At 51.1% G+C, this 21,160-nt stretch overlaps 1 protein-coding gene across 7 annotated transcripts in view; it reads right to left on the bottom strand.

Moving 5' to 3' along the window:
- The window catches only part of SYNPO (synaptopodin), a 58,118-nt gene extending 45,280 nt beyond the window's left edge, over positions 1 to 12,838 (bottom strand). For 4 of the 7 annotated variants that reach the window (XM_063665284.1, XM_054488267.2, XM_063665286.1 and 1 more), the window contains exons 1-2: positions 12,711 to 12,838; positions 11,905 to 12,070 (exon numbers count right to left, since the gene is read on the bottom strand). The gene's annotated coding sequence lies outside the window, so the exon portion shown is untranslated. The remainder of the gene's footprint in view (positions 1 to 11,904; positions 12,071 to 12,710) is intronic. The other 3 variants (XM_063665288.1, XM_063665285.1, XM_054488266.2) reach the window with 3 other exon arrangements.
- Between the last annotated feature and the right edge of the window lie 8,322 nt (positions 12,839 to 21,160).

Raw genomic sequence — 21,160 nt, 5'->3', positions numbered from 1 at the left:
TTAAGTAGGTGCATTGTAGAAGTCAGGGCATGGGGTCCTTGTTTCGACTCTTCCATTGCGTCACTGAGTCATGCTGGGGAAATCACAAGATCTAATTTTATAGGTGGAAGGCTATAGGGCGGAGAAGGGAGAAGCAGCCCAGGAAGACTAGACCCTCATTCCTCCAAAGGCCCTACTGCCCATGGCTCCCTACCTGACCTCCCCACCTGCTGTCTCTTCCTGTTTCCATCCTATACAAAGTCTGATCCATTGTCCTAGAGTGTGGCTCTGAATGTGTTGCTCACCTGCTCAAGAGCATTCCATGGCTCCCCATTGCTCACAGATAAAGCAACTCTGCAAATGCAGACTCAAAGCCAAATCTTATGATTCTTGGCTGAGGGGAATGAGGAAAGGCTTCCTGGGGTAAAGATCATCCATCAAGGCCCAGTGAAGGCAAGAAGGCAGGACCATTGGGGATGACTCTGAAGAACCAGGCGGGCTTGGATAGGCTGAGGTTACAGCATGTATGGAAGGGCTGAGAAGATGGCCAGTTTGTGACAGCCTTTGGTTGCCTAGGCTCTCTCCTGCTGGCTGGAGAGACAAAGTAGTGGGGTGGGCAGCCCTACAGGGTTGGGGGAAACGACTGCAAGGCCCAGCTCTGTGGGTTTGGGTTGGAGGCAACATGGCCAGACCAGAAGGCATGGGACTGAAAAAAGGGCTGGCAGGCAGAGGTCCCAGCAAGAGGAGAATTTTGGAGCAATTTCCTCAGCAGCTGGCACAGGGCCAGGCACATAAAGCAACAGGCCAGGACCAGTGGCTCATGCCTGTAATCTCAGCGCTTTGGGAGGCCAAAGTGAGATGATCACCTGAGCCCAGGAGTTTGAGACCAGCCTGAGCAATATAGTGAGATCCCTGTCTCTACAAAAAATTAAATATTAGCCAGGCATTGTGGCACACACCTGTACTCCCAGCTACTTGAAACGCTGAGCTGGAGGAGTGCTTGAGCCCAGGAGGTCAAGGCTGCAGTGATCCATGATTGTGCCACTGCACTCCAGCCTGGGTGACAGAGTGAGACCCTGTCTCAGAAAAAAAAAAAAAAAAGAAAAGAAAAGAAGAACAAAACACAAAACCAGTAACAATGATAATAGCTGATGTATATGGAGTGTTTACTCTGTCAGGTGCTATTCAGACACTTCATTTACAGCAACTCATTTGATCCTCATCACACCCTATAAGGAAGGTGCTATTATTATCCCCATTGTGCAGATAAGGAAATGGAGCTTCGATGACTTGCCAAGCTCACACAGCTAGTGAGTGATTGAGTCAAGGTTCACGTCCTGATGGTGTAGCTCTAAATGTCACTCTTATCCATAAGGCTGTACTATCTCAATGGTATAAGTAGTTGCTGGGTGAAAGAATGAAAGGATGAATGAATGAAAGAGAGGAATGGGAAATGGAAGGATGGGAGGGAGAAAGGAGCTTCTCTCTGATGTCTGGTACATTGCCTGGCATATTGTAGATGCGTAATATATATCAAATGAAACAATATATGTGGGGTGGCCAGGTGATTAACTGTAGGTGTAATCTAGGAGCAAAACAGAGGCATCCTGAGGAAAAAGGTGACTCTGAACGGGTTCAGATGGCTCAGGTGCACCTGCCCACCAGACTCCTGTCTGGAAGCACCCTCAGCACCAGTCTAGGGTAGGGGAACTGTCTGGCCTGTCCAGAGCTAAGTTCTCCCTGACAACAGGAAGAAAACTTTTGTTGTCCTTGCGAACCTGACCTATGTTCCTGCCTTAGTGTTTCTCTCCCAAAGAGGGGACGAGATCCAAGGTTGGAGGTTTGTTCCTCATGACTCCAAAGGCGGGGAATCCCAAGCCCTTCCAACCTCCAGAGCTAGTAAGCATGAGAAACCCCAGCATTTTCCATTACCTTGCTCTGCATTGTTGGAAGAATCACTTTCTTTTACCAGGCCTCAGTTTCTCCAGCTGAGAAAGGCCTTGGGCAAAGTGGTTAGTGGGAGCGGTAGCAGCAAGGTTGCTGCTACACCTGAATTCTCCTTGGCCTTGCCCATTTCCAGTGTTTTCCAGTTGGGGCAGTCAGTCCCAGAGGGATGTCCACCATGATCCCATGGTCCCGATCTCTTCTTCTAGTCCTTCAGGACAGACTGACCAATTTCGGCATCCTTCCTCCCTTCCTCAGCGGCCATCAGTATCAACCATCCCAGCCGCCCAGCCTACTCTGACCTCTTCTCCTTCCTCCCTAGTCCTCTCCTGCCCTCCATTTCTGCCCACCTCCTGGGGCAGAAGGGACCAGTGTTGGATGGGCATGAGGTGGAGCTGGGGGGAGCCCCAGGAGCCATAGGAAACCAGCCCTTGGCACGAGGTAGTGGTGAGAGGTTGGGAAGAACTTCCAGCTGGGCACACTGGGTGGTCTCAGGAGAGATAAGGCTTCAGTTCAGCCTCAGAATAGTGGGTAACTTCAGATGAGTCCCTGCATCTTACTGAATTTCAGGTGCCCTCCTGGTAGAATGGAGACTCAGTCATTCATTTACTCATTTGTTCACTCAACGCATATTCACAGAACGCCTGCTAAGTGCCATCACTATTTTAAGTGCTGGCAGTACACAGTGAACAAAAGAGAAAGAAACTCTGCCCACGTGAAGCTCACATGTTAGCTGGGGTGGACAGATAAATAAATAAGAAAGTATGTCAGATGGTGTTAAATACGATGGAAAAATAAGCCAGAAAGGCGGCCTGGGAGTGCTACGTGTCATTAAGATAAAGAAACTGCTATGAACATAACAAACCTTAACAGATGCCATTCCATGTTTTGTATAGCATATGCATTTCAAGTTCACTATTATGTTAAATTCTCAAATGCAATTATAAAAAAAACATAAACCAACATTAGGTGACAAACTTAGAAACATAAGCCCTACAAACCCTTGGGAGACATATTTCTTATGCTAATATTCTGATTATTCAATTGTCACCATTTTAGAACCTTCCTATTCCATTCTGAATATGTCTACTATTTAGAAATGAGTATTTTTTGTAATCTTGCATATAAAAAATAAGATTTCATATGTTAGCATTCTTTTTTTGGAACATTCTTTTCCAAGTTCGTTATTGGTAGAGCATCTCCTCACTGTAAAACACATGATATGCAATGAGTTTGAGGACAATAATAATGATATCATATTGCTGTGAGGATTAAATAAGGTAACCTGTGTACATGCTCAATAGAAACAGCTGTTGTTATTATAATTATTGTTTTTGCGAAGTGGTGACTGAGGGCATTACAAGAGCTACCATGTATTGAATATTGAGCACGTGCTGGGCACTGTATCAATCTTGTTTCTTGTTTCTTCCTCACAATAACATAATGAGGCAGGCACCTACTGTTATCCCCCAGTTAACAGATTGAGGAAGCAGAGGCTCACAGAGGGTAAGTCTGCGCCCATGATCCCAGAGCAGGAAAATGACCACGCTGGAACCTGACAGGTGTCTGTGGCCTGGCGTGGTCACTGGAGGTTTTCTGAGGGTCTGGGGAGAGGCCATTTCACACAGCACAGAGTCCTTTGTTCTGGCTCTGGCTCTGCCATGCCTGTGACCGTGGCCACATGCCTCCATTCTTGGGCTTTGGTGACCGCCCCCCCCGCACAATGACAAGGCTGGGCCTGGGGTCTCAAAATGCTCTTCCAGCTTTAGACTGCCTGTGGAACCCAGCACCCAGGATGCTGGGGGACTCAAGCCTGTTCCAAGTGGACTCACTGAAGCCAGCCTGCTCACAGAATCAGCCAAGTCCCCAGTACGTCACATCTATTTCTGCCCTGCTGGGTTTATAAATACACGGGCCAGGGAACCAGCTTCAGAGGAACTGGGGAGACTGAAGTCATGGCTATAAATACGGGGCTGAGACTGGCTGGGGTCAGGCAGGGGTGTGGCAGGGCAGAGGCCACTCTGCACACAGCCCAGTCTCCCTTGGCCACACCAGAAAATGGGGGCTCAGATGGGGAGGGACTTGCCCATGGCCATGCAGTCAGCAGAGGGGGAGAGGGCTGGTACACAGGGCCCTGGCTATGAGACTGCTCCCCACTGCCGCCCCCTGCCACATTCACAGTGCCCCCTCACCCTGTCCCCCAGTTTAAACAAGAGACTGAGACTGATACTATGATTTCGGTTTCTATAATAAACTTATGCTGATAACATACTGCTTTTTATCTGTTGCATACATTGGGGCTCCCAAATATTGCATTGCAGAAAGGGTTCAAGGACTAAAAATTCAGAAAATGCCTAACCATCCAGGCACGATGGCTCACGCCGATAATCCCAGCATTTTGGGAGGGCGAGGCGGGTGGATCACCTGAGGTCAGGAGTTCGAGACCAGCCTGGCCAACATGGTGAAACCCCATTTCTACTAAAAATACAAAAATTAGCTGGGCGTGGCGGTGCATGCCTGTAATCCCAGCTACTCGGGAGGCTGAGGCAGGAGAATTGCTTGAACCCGGCAGGTGGAGGTTGCAGTGAGCTGAGATAGAGCCATTGCACTCCAGCCTGGGCGACAAGAGTGAAACTCCATCTCAAAAAATTAAAAAAAATTAAAAATAAAAGTAGAAAATGCTTAACCATGCCTACCAAATGGGATCCCTTCTTCTCCGTGCCAAGTGGCCCAGCTGTGTGCTGAAGCCAGCCACACTGTCTCCTCAGCCAGTGCACCCTTTCCCAGCTCTGCATTCAGGGACATTGTCAATGGCTTAAAATGGCCCACAGTGGGAGTAGCTACACCACGGAAACTGGCAGGTGCTACAAATCAAAGCTTTTTTTCTCCAGAGAGCAAGTTGTTAGACATTTATCCACACACCGCTGGTTAAAACCATGGCTAGTGAATCCCTATCATATCCATTTCCTGACTGTCTGAACTTGCCCCAGTTACTTTACTTCTGTGAGCCTCCCATCTTTCATCTGTGGAGTGGGAACCCTAACCACGCCTGCATCATAGCGACTGTGAGGGCTACCGGAGCTGGTGCCCCTAAGGGTTAGCATGGCAATTCCCAAACTTGTCCAACTCATCAGAATTACCTGAGGATCTTTTATACATTCCAAAGCTCTGGCCACACCCCAGACAAATTAAATCACAACCTCTAGGGGTAGGACCTGGGATCAGCGTATTTTGAAGCTTGGCAGGTGGTTCCTATGCGCAGGTAGGTTTGGGAACCCTCACTCTTTGCAAGCACTATGTAGCTGCCCAGAGATCATACAGGGATGGGGAATGTGCAGACCCCACATCACTGCTCCATTGTTTAACTCCTGGGGTTTCAGGGAAAAAAAAAAACTGTATTAAGAATAGTGGGTTTTATTCATTTGTTTTTTCTGTTTAAAAGCCTAAGCAGCCTAAAGGAACCATGGGAGGAGAGGCTCTTACCCTCTCCCTTGCAGATGTGGACCTGGCTGCCTCACACTCCAGAGCAGTTGGGCCACAGGCTTATAGGCCCCAAGGAAGCTCCACTTCATGTGGTACCCAGCTGGCCAGCCAGGAAGATGGAGGGGCTTCTGGCTGGCCTCTCTTCCTCTCCTAGAGAATCATGCTGGCCCTTTTGGGTCCACGGGCCAAAGGTTCATTAAGTTGGCTCTGCCTGCGAGACATCAAGCTGCTCCTGGCTTGAAGGACTTGGATTAAGAAGAGTGACATCAGTGCACAGTTTATGCCAAGGGCTTGGGGCCTCAGTCCAGCTTCTTCCTGGACCACCAACAACAACAACCAGTGATAAAAATAATCATACTAGTGGCTGACATTTGTGGATTTTTCCTATACACTAGGCTATACCACAGCGAGTGCCTCGAAAGGCAATATAGTATATAGCACTGTGCCGTCCAACATGGTGGCCACTAGCCACATGCACTACTGAGCACTTGAAATGTGGCTAGCCCACATCGAGATGTGCTGAAATAAAGAATAGACACCAGATTTCCAAGACTTAGTACCAAAAAAAGAATGTAAAATGTCTCATTAACAAGTTTTTTTCTTACACTTATTACATGTTAACATGACGCTATTTGGAGTTTAAATAAATGCATTATTAAAATTGATTTCATGGGCTTCTTTTTCCCACCTTTTTTTTTTTTTTTAAACTTTTTAGTGTACCTGCTAGATAATGTAATATTACATATGTGCTCGCATTAAGTTTCAGGGGACAGCGCTGGCATTGCAGTCAGGAGAGCTGGTCTCCACTGCCATACTCCAGCACTGCATTCTGCCACGTACCAGCTGTGAGACCTGGGTCAAGTTATATCACCCTCTGTTCCTGTTTCTTCATCTGTAAAACTAGGTAATAGTACCTACCTCTCATTTAAATGTGCCTGGCAAAGAAAGTCTTCAATAAAGATCAGCTATCCTGGCACCCCTTGGCATTGGGCTAAGTGATTCCTCAGGTTAATACGTGCCTCAATAGGTACTGAGCTCCCTGTCACTTGTGGTAAACAAGCAGAGAATGAGAAATTCCTCAGTAGAAATGAACTGACCCCAATATTACAGGAAACCCAGACCAGCACAGAGCATTGTAAAACCGTAACCTCCTTCACTCTGGACATTCTACCTTTATTAATGCAGCCTAACATCAGATTCGCTTTTTTTTTCCTTTCAACAGCTATGTCCGTATTATGCTTATGGTCCACAAAGACGTCACTAAATAACTGCTACTTTTAGGCCATATCTCCCACATCCTGTACCTAGGCAGTTGGCATTTTGAGCCCAATGGAGGACCTGACATGTATTTAAGTTAGTTTGGCATCATGCTGACAAGGACTCTCAGTAAGGACTGGAGCCCAGACTCAAGTCTATCAAAAGATAAGAACGCCCTCCCCCTCCCCACAACATAGGATGAAATAAAATAACGGAAGGGAAATATGTTTTGTCAACAGTTATCCAAGGCTACTATTAAATCCATTCAGGACATACTTGTTGAGGCTGGATGAAGAACAAGTGTGAGGGCGTCAAATACTGGACAGGGAAGGGCTGGAGGATAGAAGTACAGGCTCAGGAGTTGGGGGCAGGTCAAGGAAAGGAAGACACTGAAAGAGGAGGCTGAAGGGCGCTGAGCCTAACTGTAGATTTGCTCGGTTGGCCAGCCCCTGTCACCTGCCTCTCCTCCTCACTGAAGCCTTGGCTCAGCACACACTCAGACGTTCAGCCCTGCTCTTTCCAACACCTGTGACCGTGGGCAGGTCACTTTCCCTCCCTGGACCTGAGAAAAGGCAAAATCATGTTGCTGCTCCACAGGGCATGGCAATATTGGAGGTGAAAGAGCTGGTCCCCATGCCCGGCGCAGAGCAAGAGCCCAGTGCTCTGGGACAGTGTGGGAGCATGGTTCGCCAGCTGGCTCTGCACACTGGCAGCCTGCCTTGCAGAAGCCGTAAACGAACTGTGTGGCCTTGGGCAAGTGACTTCCCCTCTTCTCCATGTACAAATCAAGACTAATCACAGCGCCCACCTCATTGGGTGGTTGTGAGGACAAAACAAGTTAATATAAGAGCTTAGAACAGAGCCTGACACGTGGCAGTGCCCAGTATACAGTAGGTGTTATTACTGCAGTGAGGGGGTTGAGCCTGTGTAAGTTGTTGGGGCAGAGGGGAGCAGGTTGAACTAGAAGTAGCTACAGAAATGCACCATCCCAGCATCTGTCCTCCAGCTTGGAGCCTCTCTGCTCTGTGTCTGTGTGCGTGTGTGTGTCTATGTCTGTCTGTGTGTATATGTATTCATTGTGTATGTTTGTATGTGAATCTTGTGTTTATGTGGATATCTGCATGATATCCATGTGTGTGTATGTGTGCATGTGTACGTGTCTGGGCATTCATCTGTGTCTGTGTGTCTGTATGTGTTTCTATGTGGCATTTTGTATATATGTGTCTGCGTGTAATCTGTGTAATTGTGTTTCTTTGTGTGTATCTACGTAACTGTGTGTAAGTGTGATGTATATGTGTCTCTGGGTACGTATGTATGCATCTGTGTGTGTCTGTGTGTGTGTGTCTATGTATATCTGTCTGTGTGTATTTGTCTGTGTGACTGTATAGTCGCGTGTTTGTGCCTACATTTATGTGTGTGTCTGTACGTGTCTCTGTGTATCAGTGTGTGCATATCTGTGTGTGTGTGTGTGTGTGTGTGTGTGTGTGTGTGTGTGTGTATGTGGTGGGGGTGGTTGGAGTCTGTCTGCAGAGCTGCTGGGAGTGGCCCAGGAGGTGGTCCAGCCAGACCAAACAACCCCAGCGAGCTTGCAGCTCCAGGCTTTTCGCCTGACTCTGTTTGCTTTCTTCCTCTCCTTTCCGGTCCCCTTTAACCCATTCCTGCTCCAGTGAAGCTGGGAAGGAGGCCCTGTACGGGTAAGTACCAAGGGCCTCCCCTTCCCTTCTCCCCATAAGGTTTCCTACCTTCTTGCCTCCACCCCTCCATCCCTGCCTTGTTGCCACATTGATCCCACAGAGGCCCGTGCCCTATCTGAGCCTCAGTTTTCTGAGTTTCCTCATCTCTTTAAATATCCTTCAGGCATGAACCATCACACCATCCCTGCTGTCAGTGACAAGGAAGAGCGCTAGTCCTGACCACCTGCCAACCTGGGAGACTCAGGGAGAACATTCCAAGAAGTGCTTTTGGTAGTGTTTATGGCAAGATTTGAGACCAGCCTCAGGGAGAGCCCCGCCTGGGGCTCAGGGCCTCTGACCGTCCAACCTCACTACTCACAAAGGCTGTGGCCCCAACTTGGGACTACAGGGACTATCAGAGGGGAGCAGTTTAAGGAGCAAAGGCCTCTGGGTTTCCATTCAGCCAGAGGAGTGTTCATTGAGCACCTACTATGTGCCAGGAGCTTAGGGTTGGCTCATTTAATCGGCATAACTGCCTTGTGAGGTAGGTGCTATTCCCGCCCACTTTACTGATGAGGAAACACAGACTTGGTGGGGTGAAGTAATCTGCTTGAAGTTATGGAGCCAGTGGGAGCGGGGATGGGACTGGAACCCAGGCCTGCGAAAGAGTTGGTGCTCTTCTCTCATCTTAGGGCATATCATTTGCTTCCGCATTGTCCCCTCTGTAAAATGACAATCACACCCCCTCCTTAAGCCAACAGAGCTATCGGCAGGCCTGATACCTTTGAGCTACAATTTGTTCAGTGCCAGCCGCAGTGTGTGCCAAGGCTTCTGTGCCGCCACCTCGTGAATTTTCATGACAACCCATTTTACAGGTCAAGAAGGTGGCGTTGAGATGCAGTCACCTGGCGAGCTCCCATGTCTGCTACAGGAGCAGAGCAAGGGGTCACCTAGCTTCTCTTCTTTTTCTTTTTGCCTCACCCAGCAGCTACCTTCAGTTTTTCCTTGCCTAAAGTTAACATTGCCACCAGTAGATCTGGATGTGACTCTATAGATAAACTGCATTGTTGCCACTTCCACACACTGCCCCCTACCAAACCCAGGAAAAAGAAATCAAAGTAAAATCTAAGGAAGTCAAGAAGCCAGGGCATCACTGTCGGTGAATAAGTTCTAGAATCTTCAGCCTCCATCTGCACCCCATTCCTTAGCCCACCAGGGTGGCTTACTTAAGCAGACCACAGTTGTGGGAACAGTTTTGCTTTTAAATGAGAATGTTTCTTTGGGACGGAGTTGCTCTTTAAGCGCTCATCCTCCCCACATAGCAGTGCCACCTCCCGTCGCTGGTCAGGCAGATCTCTCTATAACGGTGCCCATGCCAGGACAGCATGAAGCAGATCTCTGTTTTCCCTTGGCCTTGGTTATAGCTGCTAGTGGTTCAGCAGGACCCACAAGGCCACTGAAGGTCGGTTAGAATGTGGCATGTTCTGCAAGCAGAAGCTATGCCCCTGACCATGGCCAGCAGCTTCCCCAGGGTTTGAAACAAGATTCAAGGGAATCCAGGCCCAAGGACTGTGGATGACTCCATATGCCCATCTCCAGAAAGCCCAACTCCAAAACTCACAAGGTTCCTCCCCCTAGGAAAGGCACCCTTCCATAAGAACAAGAGTCCCCTGGAAATAGGATTTTGTTTCATCCTAGGGCAGCACTAGAGAATCACTTCAGCCTCATCAAGGACAATGCCTCCTGGGGCCAGAGGAGAGGTGTGCCAGAGAGGGCAAGGAGCTTGCCTAGGGTCACACTGCATGTTAGTGTCAGGGATCAGGTGGACCCAGCCCTGTGCTCCTTCCTCTGCATCTCTGCCTCACCAAGAAGGGACTGTGAATTCATCCCCACCCAAGGATGCTGTCCACATCCTGGAGCCAAAGCTTGGTACCCTTTGCCTGTTGCAGGACAAGACAAGAAAGAATGGTCGTGAGAGTTGCATTTCCTGCAGCAGAGCAGGGTCAGGCTACCCTAAAGAGCTGGTGATGAGACAAATCACCAATGAATATCCACATATAAGCAACTGTGGTCACAAGTAACACTAACAGCAACAGCAAATCTAGCAGAAAGGGAGGAGGGTGAAAGAGTATGTCCTGAAAGATGCCAGCTCTGACCAGCTTTGCCTGGAGAAGTGACTGGGGAGCTTTGCCAAGGGGTCTTCCCAAAACCGTTGCACCCTCCCAGTGCACCTCTCCCTGGCTAGTTCTGGGCTGGCAGATAAAATGCAGCCAAGCGGCCTGGGATCCAGAGCTGAATGGCAGGAAAGGCCAAGGCCAGGGCGGCCTCTCGCCTACCCACCCATCCTGGTGATTCAAAGCAAGGCTGAGGCCGGACAAAGCACTTGAAAACGTCAGTCAGGGGACAATCTCTTTCCCAAACTCCTCGCCTGTGACCTTGGGCATCCAGCTTTTACTCAGGATGGCTGATCTTTTCCCCAGCTCTGCGCATTCCATCCCCTGCCCCTTCCCACATAGCACTCACAGCATACACCACACACACACACACACACACACACACACACACCCTAAGGTGGCAACTGGGCTTTCCACTCTGTAATCACAGAATTACAGGGCGGTTGCTAGTTTGTGGGGGCCAAAAGATGGCCTACATAGCAGATCACACCTTCAGGCCCTAGGCAGTCAAAACCAACGCTCTTAGGAACATTTAAAATGATGAAAGCGGCTACGTGTGGTGGCTCATGTCTGTAATCCCAATGCTTTGGGAAGCCATGAGGGAAGGATCGCTTCTGGCCAGTTGTTTGAGACCAGCCTGAGCAACATAGTGAGACCCTGCCTCTACAAAAAATAAAAGAAAAAATGGCTGGAAGAGTTATGATCATGCTACTAGACTCCAGCCTGGGTGACAGAGCGAGACTCTGCCTCTAAAAAAATAAAATAAACAAATAAAAATAAATAAACAAATAAAATGCCGGAAGCATAATGAGAGCCCATTGCCAAAAGGGACAGAACACAAGGATCTTCTCCTGATCCCTGGCTTTTATTCATTTGGGTCCATTATTCCTTTATTTCCACCTACCCGCTGGCTTGATATGCTATTTAGACACCTTTCCCTAATGTAGGTAAAAACAACACACACTCCTTGTTACAACGAAAATTGGCAGTCTACACGGCACCGTCTCATGGGCTGCCAGAGGTGCACACACCAGACTTTGGAAAACACTATCCTGGCCCAACTCTGCCATTGTGGGGATAGGGAAACAGGCCCGGAGACAGGAGGAGACCTGTCCGACATCCGTAGCAAGGCAGTGGCAGGGCCACCACCAGAACCCAGAGCCTGGCACCCAGTAAGGCTCATTCCTTAAAGAGAGATGATCCAGGACTCAGGTCACCTAGGCCCTCTGGGAGCCCCATTTGCCACAGAACCTGAAAGTGTGGACTCCAGCCTTGCACCAAGGCTGAGCCCACATCCCAGTGTCCTCTGTGCCCCCGGTGAGTCTGGGTGTCCCACCACTCTCTCCCCGATGGCCATGAGCAAGCTGTCCCTCACTCAGGCTAGGTTTTCTCACCTGCCAGGGCTACAGTGGCGATGCCGAGCTCCTGGAGGTGACTGCTCTGAAAAAGATGAAAACAGATGTGGGAGCAAAGATTATTATCACCTCCTTGCTCTACTTCTCAGCTTTTCCCCCAGGGAAATGGGCAGAGGTTGTGCAGGTGCCAGAAGACTGAGCTGGGCTGAAAGAAAAGGAACGAAGGAAGATGGTGGTCACAAGGGAGTCTCTGCACAGTGAGGACCACCCCCCACTCAGGTGAGTGTCCTCTCACCCCAGAGGGCCCTCCCAGGGGGCAGCCAGCAGGCTCCCAAGCTCTGGGTGACAGGTAGGAGTGTGCCCAGGACTCAGGCCACAGGAGGCCACTTCAGCCCTGCAAGCAGGAACACCCCACCGACCTGCAGACAGGCTCTCGTGTGTGCACGCACGCTCATTCATACAACAAGCACATGCACAGAACTCATTCACTCACACTCTGACACACTCTCACTTGTACGGATGCAAATGACCCCGAGCCCTCCTGCACAGCCCCTCACCCACCCTGGGGCACATGGTGGGGCCAGCTGCATCTTTTCTCCCCCAGCCCCAAGCCCCAGGCTTGGCGGCGTCTCTGCCCCGCTGCCTGGGAGACACATGTGGTTTCAGTTAACAGGAGAGCGGGCATTTCCGTCCCAGACAGCCAGGCCCTGCCAGGGCCCTGGCCCTATAGGCGCCCGCAAGAAGGGCCACCTCCACCCCCACTCCTCCACTGGCCATCCCAGGGACCCCGAGGTCCCCTCTCCCCTGGAAGGCCCTATTCTCCTTCCCTGTGGTCGCCCCCTCACCTGTAGCCGGACACCACACCCTCTGGCACAGCAACTGGCTGTGCCCGGGCCTCTGTCCACGGCTGCCCGGCTGCCCGCCGCCTGCCTGCCTGCTCCTCACTCGCGCTCTGTCTTGAGCAGGCTGAGCGGGATGGGAGGAGGACAGGGTGTCAGGGGGGCGGGCGGGAGGGAGGGGAGGGGGCGTGTGGAAATGAAACTTTAATAACAGAGCCCCTTTTGTTTCCGAGCATATGGGATATTTCATACATGCTGAAGACATTAGCCGTCTATATTTTTAAGGGTTTGGGCTAAAGGATGAATAAATACAGCCCATATTCTGCTTGACAAACACACACATCAGAGTACTGACTTCTGTAGCATTTCAAAACCTGAAGAAAAAGCCCCCAGCGACACAGGACACTTAAAAATAAATATGTTTCCAAAACCTTAGTCTGGCTTTGCCCCTTCCTGGAGCCACTTGGAGGACTCGGGGCTCCCTTTATCCCACAGCACTTCCCACCACCCCCTATACCTTCTGTGCTATTGTGGGAAGCAAGCCCCTGGAATCCAGCCCCCTGCCCCATTTCCCTTTCCCAGATCCCCTAACCCCCAGCCAGATCCCTGAGTGTTAAGAGTTTCAGAAGAGCTTGGGATCTCTGCATCTCATTGCAGAGATGGGGAGCCAAGGCCCAGAAAGGGGCAGGGACTTGCCTGAGGTCACACAGCAAATCCGGATTTGGGCCAAGGGGCTGTGCCTTCTTTTTTCAACAGGAGGGATCCCCACTTCCCTGCCTGGGGGATGGGCTGGGGAGACCCCAGAGCCCCAGAGGGAGGGCCGTTGTGTGGGCTGGGAGAGTGCCCGCCTGCCTTTCCCACTGGAGTGCTGCTCTGGGCATCCCCTCCAACTCTGGGCACCCATCCAGGAGTGACGTCAGCAGGGCTGGGAATGGGGCTGGCCCCAGGAAATCCCCTTCAGGCCGGCAGATCCCAACAGGCCTGGAGGCTTCAGGTGCAGGAGCCTCCCTCCTTTACAGTTCAGCTCCCAAGTCCCCTCTCGCCCTCCATCTGTTCTCCAGGAACAAAAGCAGAGGCCCAGAGAGGTCTGAGGTTTGGCCAAAGCCATGCAGCACAATGATAGCAGGACAGAAAATCGACCCCGGCTCTTCTGAGCTTGTGTTTGCTGGCAAGGCTTTGCCAGCAAGCTGTTCCCAGCTCCCTCCAGGCAGGGTCCCTTGCTTGGGGTCTCTGCAGTTTCCCCACTCGTGTCTATTCATTCTCCGGAGGTGGCCTCAGGTCCCCTCTCCTGTTAGAATTCAATCCCTTCTCATCAACTGCCTAACCATCCATTTAGTTAAGCAGTTAACACAGTGCTTGACACTTAGTAAGTGCCCATGATAAATGCAAACACTTTATTATGATGATATTGATTGAGTCCCTGCTACAACCAAGCCTGTGCCCAGCACTGGCACTGCAGTAGTTACTGTAAGACAAGCCCACCCCCCGACCCCCAGACTCACAGTACAGAAAGAGCCTCCATCTTTGGAGATGTCTTCTCAGGGACTCTTCTCCGATACACTTTGCAGTAGGTACCACAGTCATCCTCACTTTAGGGCAACTGAGGCTCAGAGAGGTTTAGATGTCTCCCCAGGCCACACTGGTGGTAAGGGGGCTGGGCCTCCAACCAGGATTCCCTGACTCCAGAGCCGGTGCGGGTCACCCTCCTGGGGCTCACTCAGTACTTGGCCCCAGCATTGGTCCCAAGACTACTCAGCACCGCATACCACTGGGTGTCTCTACAGCCAATAACAGTCACTTTCCTGGCCCCTGACAGGAAGAGCACCCCCAAACCATCCATGAAAAAGGGGGCACTGATGCAGAAGCTTGCGTCCTGGGTTCTTGGCCTCACCATGCCACTAGCAAGTGTGTGGGGTCCCTTCTCTAAGGACCTGGTTCTTCACCTGTGAAGTAGAGATTGCCGTTTCACTCAACTGTGAGGATCACATGATATTAAAGGATGTGAGAGGGGCTTCGCCAGGTACATGGTGATTTCCCTGTCTGGAATTTTGTGTTGAGAATGGATCCTGGCATTAAATCCTGTCTGGGTTCCAACAGGCCCTGACAGGCCTCCTTGCCAATGGGTGGCCCTTGGTGTAACCTGCATCCGGCCCCAGAATCAGCTTCCTGAACAAGCCCTTCCGTGTCGGTGTCGTCGCCCCTGCAATAAACCGACAGCAGGTCCCCCGGCCATATGAGGGGCTAGAGGGGATTGATTCAAGGCCCCCATGAACCTGGCCCCACCTCAACCTCCCCCTCCTTCCCAACCCAGAGCCCCCACCATGTCAGCCTGTACCTTCAGGCCTCTGGAGACCCCTCCCTCCCCACCACCATCAGCGGCCCCTGCCTTCCACTGCCGCCATCAGCTTGCTGATGTGGGAAGTCCATGAGCTGTGTTGTCTCTGCACACGGAACTCTCTGTTGGTAACAGTTCAGAGGCCTCTTTAGAAAGGGGGTTTCATAGGAGTTCTGGGCTGGGCTCTGCATTAGGAAGTTTCCCAGGTAGGTGGGAGGTTATTATCTGGATACTAATTATCTCATAAAATAATAAGAAAACCGCCATTAAGGGATCACTTCCTCTGTGCCGGGCACTGGGCTAAGCGTTTCACATGCACCGTACACGCATTCCTGACAACCCCAGAAAGCTGGTAGGGAGGCCGAACTGTTTGCTGAAAGCCCCCCCAGCCTGTCCGTGGCAGTGCGGGTATTTAAGTGTGTCCTACAAGTATAACCTGCTACCTCCAGCGTATGCCCTTCACGGCAGCACAGACTGGCTCCAGGGGCAGCATTTTCTGTCCCTGGTGACAGAATGAGCCCCTGGAGGAGTGAGGCTCAGCCTCAGTCTTTTCTTTCCCCCTGCAGCAGGGCTGAGCGCCGTGCTTGTTCTGAATTGGCATCCGTGAACATTTGCTGCGTTGAATGCCAGAGAGGTCCTGGTTAAACTCTCAGATGGAAGGAGGTAGTGTATGTTTCTCTGTGGGCGGGGGACACTGCTTCCTCAGTCTGGCGAGCCCTGCCCAACCTACGTGGAGCCTGTGACCACGATGTGTTGTGAGGGCAGTGGGTATTCACAGGCAAGATCCCACTATTGAGGAGCGTGAGGGTTTTGACCCACTCTGTTTCTGATACAGGGAAGTTTGTCCCTCCTTAGGTAACCAGGTGGTCTCCCACCCCCAGGAAGTCATTATATTCATGCCAAATTTAATGTGGTCTGGGTGCGGTGGCTCACGCCTGTAATCCCAGCATTTTGGGAGGCCGAGGTGGGCAGATCACTTGAGGTCAGGAGTTCAAGACCAACCTGGGCAAGATGGTGAAACCCTGTCTCTACTAAAAATACAAAAATTAGCCAGGCGTGGTGGCATGTGCCTGTAGTGCCAGCTACTCAGGAGGCTGAGGCAGGAGAATCACTTGAACCCAGGAAGTGCAGGTTGCAGTAAACAAAGATCATGCCACTGCATTCCAGCCTGGGTGACACAGTGACACTCTGTCTCAAAAACAAAAACCAAAAAAACCTGGCTGGGCACAGTAGCTCACACCTGTAATCCCAGCATTTTGGGAGGCCGAGGTGGTTGGATCACCTGAGGTCAGGAGTTCGAGACCAGCCTGACCAACATGGAGAAACCTTGTCTCTACTAAAAATATAAAAAATTAGCCTGGCGTAGTGGCACATGCCTGTAATCCCAGCTACTCCAGAGGCTGAGGCAGGAGAATCGCTTGAACCTGGGAGGCGGAGGTTGCAGTGAGCCGAGATTGCACCATTGCACTCCAGCATGGGCAACAAGAGCAAAACTCCGTCTCAAAAACAAAACAAAACAAAACAACAAAACCAAATTTAGCGTGGACACTCAATCAGCACAGCACACTATGTCCCAGAACTCCTGTGCTCACTGAGCCTCCTGTGTATGTTGATGGTGAGGGGTGGGAGACAGCCAAGAGGCACAATGTCTAAGAAAACAGTCCTTGAGCAATGGGCCCAGAGTAAGAGGCGTTAAATGGAGACTTGAAGAAACAGGAAGCTCCAAAGCCCACTGTCCCCCACTAGCCAACTTAGCAGAAGCCACAGGAAGACAGCAGGATTGTCTTGATTTCCCGAGGAAGGCGTATTGAGACCCAGCACTAGGTCCCCAACCCTCACTATCATAGCCCTGCAAGCAGGTGCCAGCCCTACCATCCAGGTTCCCCTTCTAGAGTCCAGAATGTGGACAGAAGTCATGAGGATTTCCAGCCCTTGCAAACTCTAATGGCTGGGTACATGATGGGGCCCGTGGGTGTGAAATGCGTACACTATCTTCCGTTACCTTCCAGCCTCCTTGCCCTGACTTGGGTCTTTGCATGGGGGATCTGAGCCCATGCAGGAGATGGCAGCCTCTTCTGGGTCCCCTACCCTTGCTTAGCAGGAGACACTGCTCACCAGACCCATTCTGGGACCCAGGGACCTCAAGAAGTTACCCTGGGCTGTGGGAGGGGTGGATCACTGGCCCAGGAACCTTCAACTCTGGCAGAGTAACCTTCACCAGGGCCCCCTTTGACACATGAGCCGTCCTGATCAGATCACTGGTAATTGAGTTGCCTTGGGGGGTAAATTCCATCCAGATGTGGAGGGCGGGGTGGACTTCCTGAGCAGAGCAGGGGCGGGGCACTGATATATGGGGGCCGTCCGTCAACTCGCCAAGTACCTAGGAGGCCTGGGATCGAACATCGTCTTCTGAAAAAGCCAGATGTAGAATTTCAAGGCCAGGATATCTGAGTCCAGCCTTCTTAGTGAGCAGATAGGAAAACCGAGGGCTAGAGAGCCTGGAGAGCAAAAGGGACTAGTCCCACAGTGACTGCTGGATTTGCGGGATCAGAATTCCAGATCTCCCATCTGGCCAGATCTCTTCTCTGGGGGTGTTTAGGGGAAAGTAGGCAGGGTGACCCCCTCCCCCAGGAATCTCTATCAAGCCCTGGATTTGGAGGTCAGGAGTAGGGGTCAGGAAGCAGAGAATCTGTGGTTGGGGGAGGCTCTAATCACCTCCAGCTTAAACCCCCAAACCATAGAGAGCTGTATTTTATTTGCAGAGGTTGTGGGGACAGAGGAGAGAAGATTCTAGGGGCAAGCCTGTAAACAAGACTTCCCCTCAACCCACCTGCCCTTGCACGGTCATGGGAGAGCCTGTAGCCTGGGCTTCTTTTCCCAGGGGAGGCCCCTCCATGTTTCTCTCCTTTGAGAAGAGCCGCTGGGCCACATACCTTCCTGGCTCCGTTGGGCTGACTTACGGGAAGGCAGGAAGGGGCCAGCCAGCTAGGGGGGTGGGGGGCATAAGAACTTGGAGAGAATGAGAGGAAATGAGGGGGGAGTGGGCTGGGGTGGGGGGAGATTAAGAAGGGAATTTTTTTCCTCCTGCCTCATGTTTTGGCTGCCTTAGTGTGAACATGTCTAGGCGCCTTATCGCGAAGGCCAGCACAGTCTGCACGAGAAAGAAAATAGTGTCTGCAGTGGAGAAAATTACATCTTGATAAAATAGCCCTTTGGAATGACATTGTGGGTCTCTTATCAGCGAGTGGCTGGGCCTTACATACCTCTTGTCTGCCTGTCCCCAGGCCCCCAGATCCCTCCTTTTCTTCTCTCTCCCCTGTCCCCTGACTCCTAATGCCTATCCAGAAAGTGGCCTATGCCGAAACTGTCAGCAAAGTGTGGAGACCCAACTTTCTAGTCCTGTTGCTCCTGATGCTGTGAGACCTGAACCAGGTTCTCCTCGCTGGGCCTCTGTTTCCCTTCAGTGAAGAACAGGGAAGGGTGGAGGAACAAGATGGTTTCTGAAGATCCTTCCAGCATTAGCATCCCACAGTGCTGACGTTTTCATACTTGGTGATTCTATGTGTTTTGAACTTTTCCAACCTCTTCCCAAATGCCATCTCATGCTAAATGTCTACGATCTAAAATGTGCAAGTCCCCTTCATTTCCATTAGACACATGAAGTTCTTGCTTAATCCCCAGGTAAAGCTACCCAACCCAGAGTCTGAGCAGCTCAGAAGAGGGTCCGCCTCAGCTTCCACCTGAGAAGTCTTGCAACAGCAAGGGGTCTTCCAATTTTTTAGGCATAAATATTTTTTTCCTCAAAATATTTCCTACGTGGAAATCCATATAAAATAACAGACAAGTGAAGCAATCATGCCTGCTTCATCCCATCCCCCTCATCATCCACATCTGCTCCTCTCAGGCCTCTGACCTCCTTCCACAGCATCCAGGCCCCACTGAAGCCCCTTGCAAACTTCTGGGGCAGTTGATGGAGGTCTGGACGTAACGGCAAGAGTCCTCCTCAACCATTACCTTGCTGTGCAAACTTGGAAGGACTTTCCCCGTCTCTGAGCCTCAGTTTTATCATCTGAAAAAAACTGGGGATAATGTTCACCACACCCACCTCCCCAGGTTGTTGAAGGATAAACTGAGTGGTAAATAGGAAAGTGCTCTGTGAACTGAAAGACTTGATGATGATGAGAGAACTTGTAGTCTGCAAATGTGAGGCCCAGGAGAGCTTTTAGTGACTCTCTGTGCAATTCCTTCTTCTTACAGTTGGGGAAACTGAGGCCCAGGAAGAGGGGAAGGGATCTGACAAAGGCCACACGGTGAGATGGCAGCAGATCCGGGGCAGGTGGAGGGACCCATTTCTGTAGCCATCTGTCAGGAAGGCCTGTTGGTAGGTTGTGGGGAAGACTGGTTGCTTTTTAGGGATCCTGCCCAGCTTGAGGATTTGTTCTGACCCCTCTGAGCTACTCAGAGTCTGGGTTTTCCCCTCTTCCAGCCTCCTGGCTCTGCAAGGCAGGGATGGGGAGAAAGCCCCTTTGTGTAGCAGCCAAGCCCCAGCTCTGACCCAAGTTTTTGTTCCGTAAAGATCTTCCTCCTGGCAGAGAAGCCCTATCTCCACTGCCCCAGCCCCACTTGGCCAGACTCCCCTGCCGCCTTCCACGCCACCCTCAAGCCACAAGTCCTGGCCCACACACAGGATTCCACAGAGCGCCTCTGTCCTCTGGCCATCTGGATGGCAGGGCAGGAGCTAACACACGTCTGCAGGCTGGAGAAGGACAGCGCCAGGGTCAGCACGGCCATGCAGGGTAAGCCTCTCCGCCCAGCAGGGACACCCCCTGCCCCATGCCTGACTTCATTATCACCTCACTTTGTGGGGCTTTATCATTCCAGAACCAAGCACTGCCAGAGCTGGCAGCCCCCTAAGTCTTCCATGACTGGTACCTACATAGCTCTCAAACTGCCATTCTACTGACCACACACTGCCCATTTACCCACCAAACCCAGACACCGCCTCTGAATTCTTCTTATCATAGTTCCAGCCAGCACTGGCCAACCAGAACAGACACAGATGTTTTTATTGTTAGAAATAGGGCACACCCCGGGCGTGGTGGTTCATGCCTGTAATCCCAGAACTTTGGGAGGCCCAAGTAGGGGGACTACTTGAGCCCAGGAGTTCGAGAGCAGCCTGGGCAGTGAAGCAAAACCCCATCTCTACAAAAACACAAAAATTAGCCAGTGTGGTGGTGAACGCCTGTAGTCTGTCTCAGGTACTTGGGAGGCGGAGGTGGGAGGATGGTTTGAGCGTGGGAGGCAGAGCTTGCAGTGAACCGAGATCATATCACTGCACTCCAGCCTGGAAGACAGAGCAAGATCCTGTCTCAAAAAAATAAGAAGAAATAGGCCAAGCCACTTCCGGAATATATAAAATAGAGCCAAGGCTCAGAAGGGAAAGGAGTGTTGCCTGAAGCTGCACAACAAATAAGGGACTGCGTAGGGAACAGAACCCAGGTCTCCAGGGCTCTGTCTGCAACTCCTGCAGACTCAGCATCCAAAAGCTCAGAAAGGAGCTTTCCTCCTTGTCCTGGCTCTGCCCTGGCCCCGGCTCCCAGGACAAACCTCATTCTTACTCCCTGCCTGAAGATAGCACACAAGTCAGGGCTGCCAGGCATGCCCTGGTCTGGGGGCCTAAGGCCATTTCTCTGCAAATGAGAAAGCCAGAGACCAGGCCATAACAGGTAGAATTCAAAGAAGTGGGTCTATTCAGACTCCAGTGGGCTACCAATACAGCTCTGAAGGACTGTCCTGGGACACAGGGGAGCACTTTGTTCAGAAGGCAGCAGTAAATCTACAGAGACATAACAGGAAGGCAGGTTTCTGTTCAGCCTAAGGAAGAGCTTCCTAAGCTGCCCAGTGATGGAAAGACATACCTTGGTAGGTGGTGAGCACCCTATCACTGGACACAAGGTTCAGATGCTCACATGGGGTGGGCAGGACTGGTAGGTGGTATTAGAGGAGATGCCCTTAAAAGCCCTTTTCCATCTTGAGAGGGTGTGATTTGGGCAAACACACTCAGTCACTCAAGTTCACAAACCACAGTCACTCGAACACAAGATCCCCTGTCTTCTGAAAG

This window comes from Pongo pygmaeus, chromosome 4 (assembly GCF_028885625.2).
Source record: "Pongo pygmaeus isolate AG05252 chromosome 4, NHGRI_mPonPyg2-v2.0_pri, whole genome shotgun sequence".
In the NCBI taxonomy this organism is placed as follows: domain Eukaryota; kingdom Metazoa; phylum Chordata; class Mammalia; order Primates; family Hominidae; genus Pongo; species Pongo pygmaeus.
The sequence above is the reverse complement of the archived record's forward strand: the minus strand, read 5'-3'. Positions and strand labels throughout refer to the sequence as shown.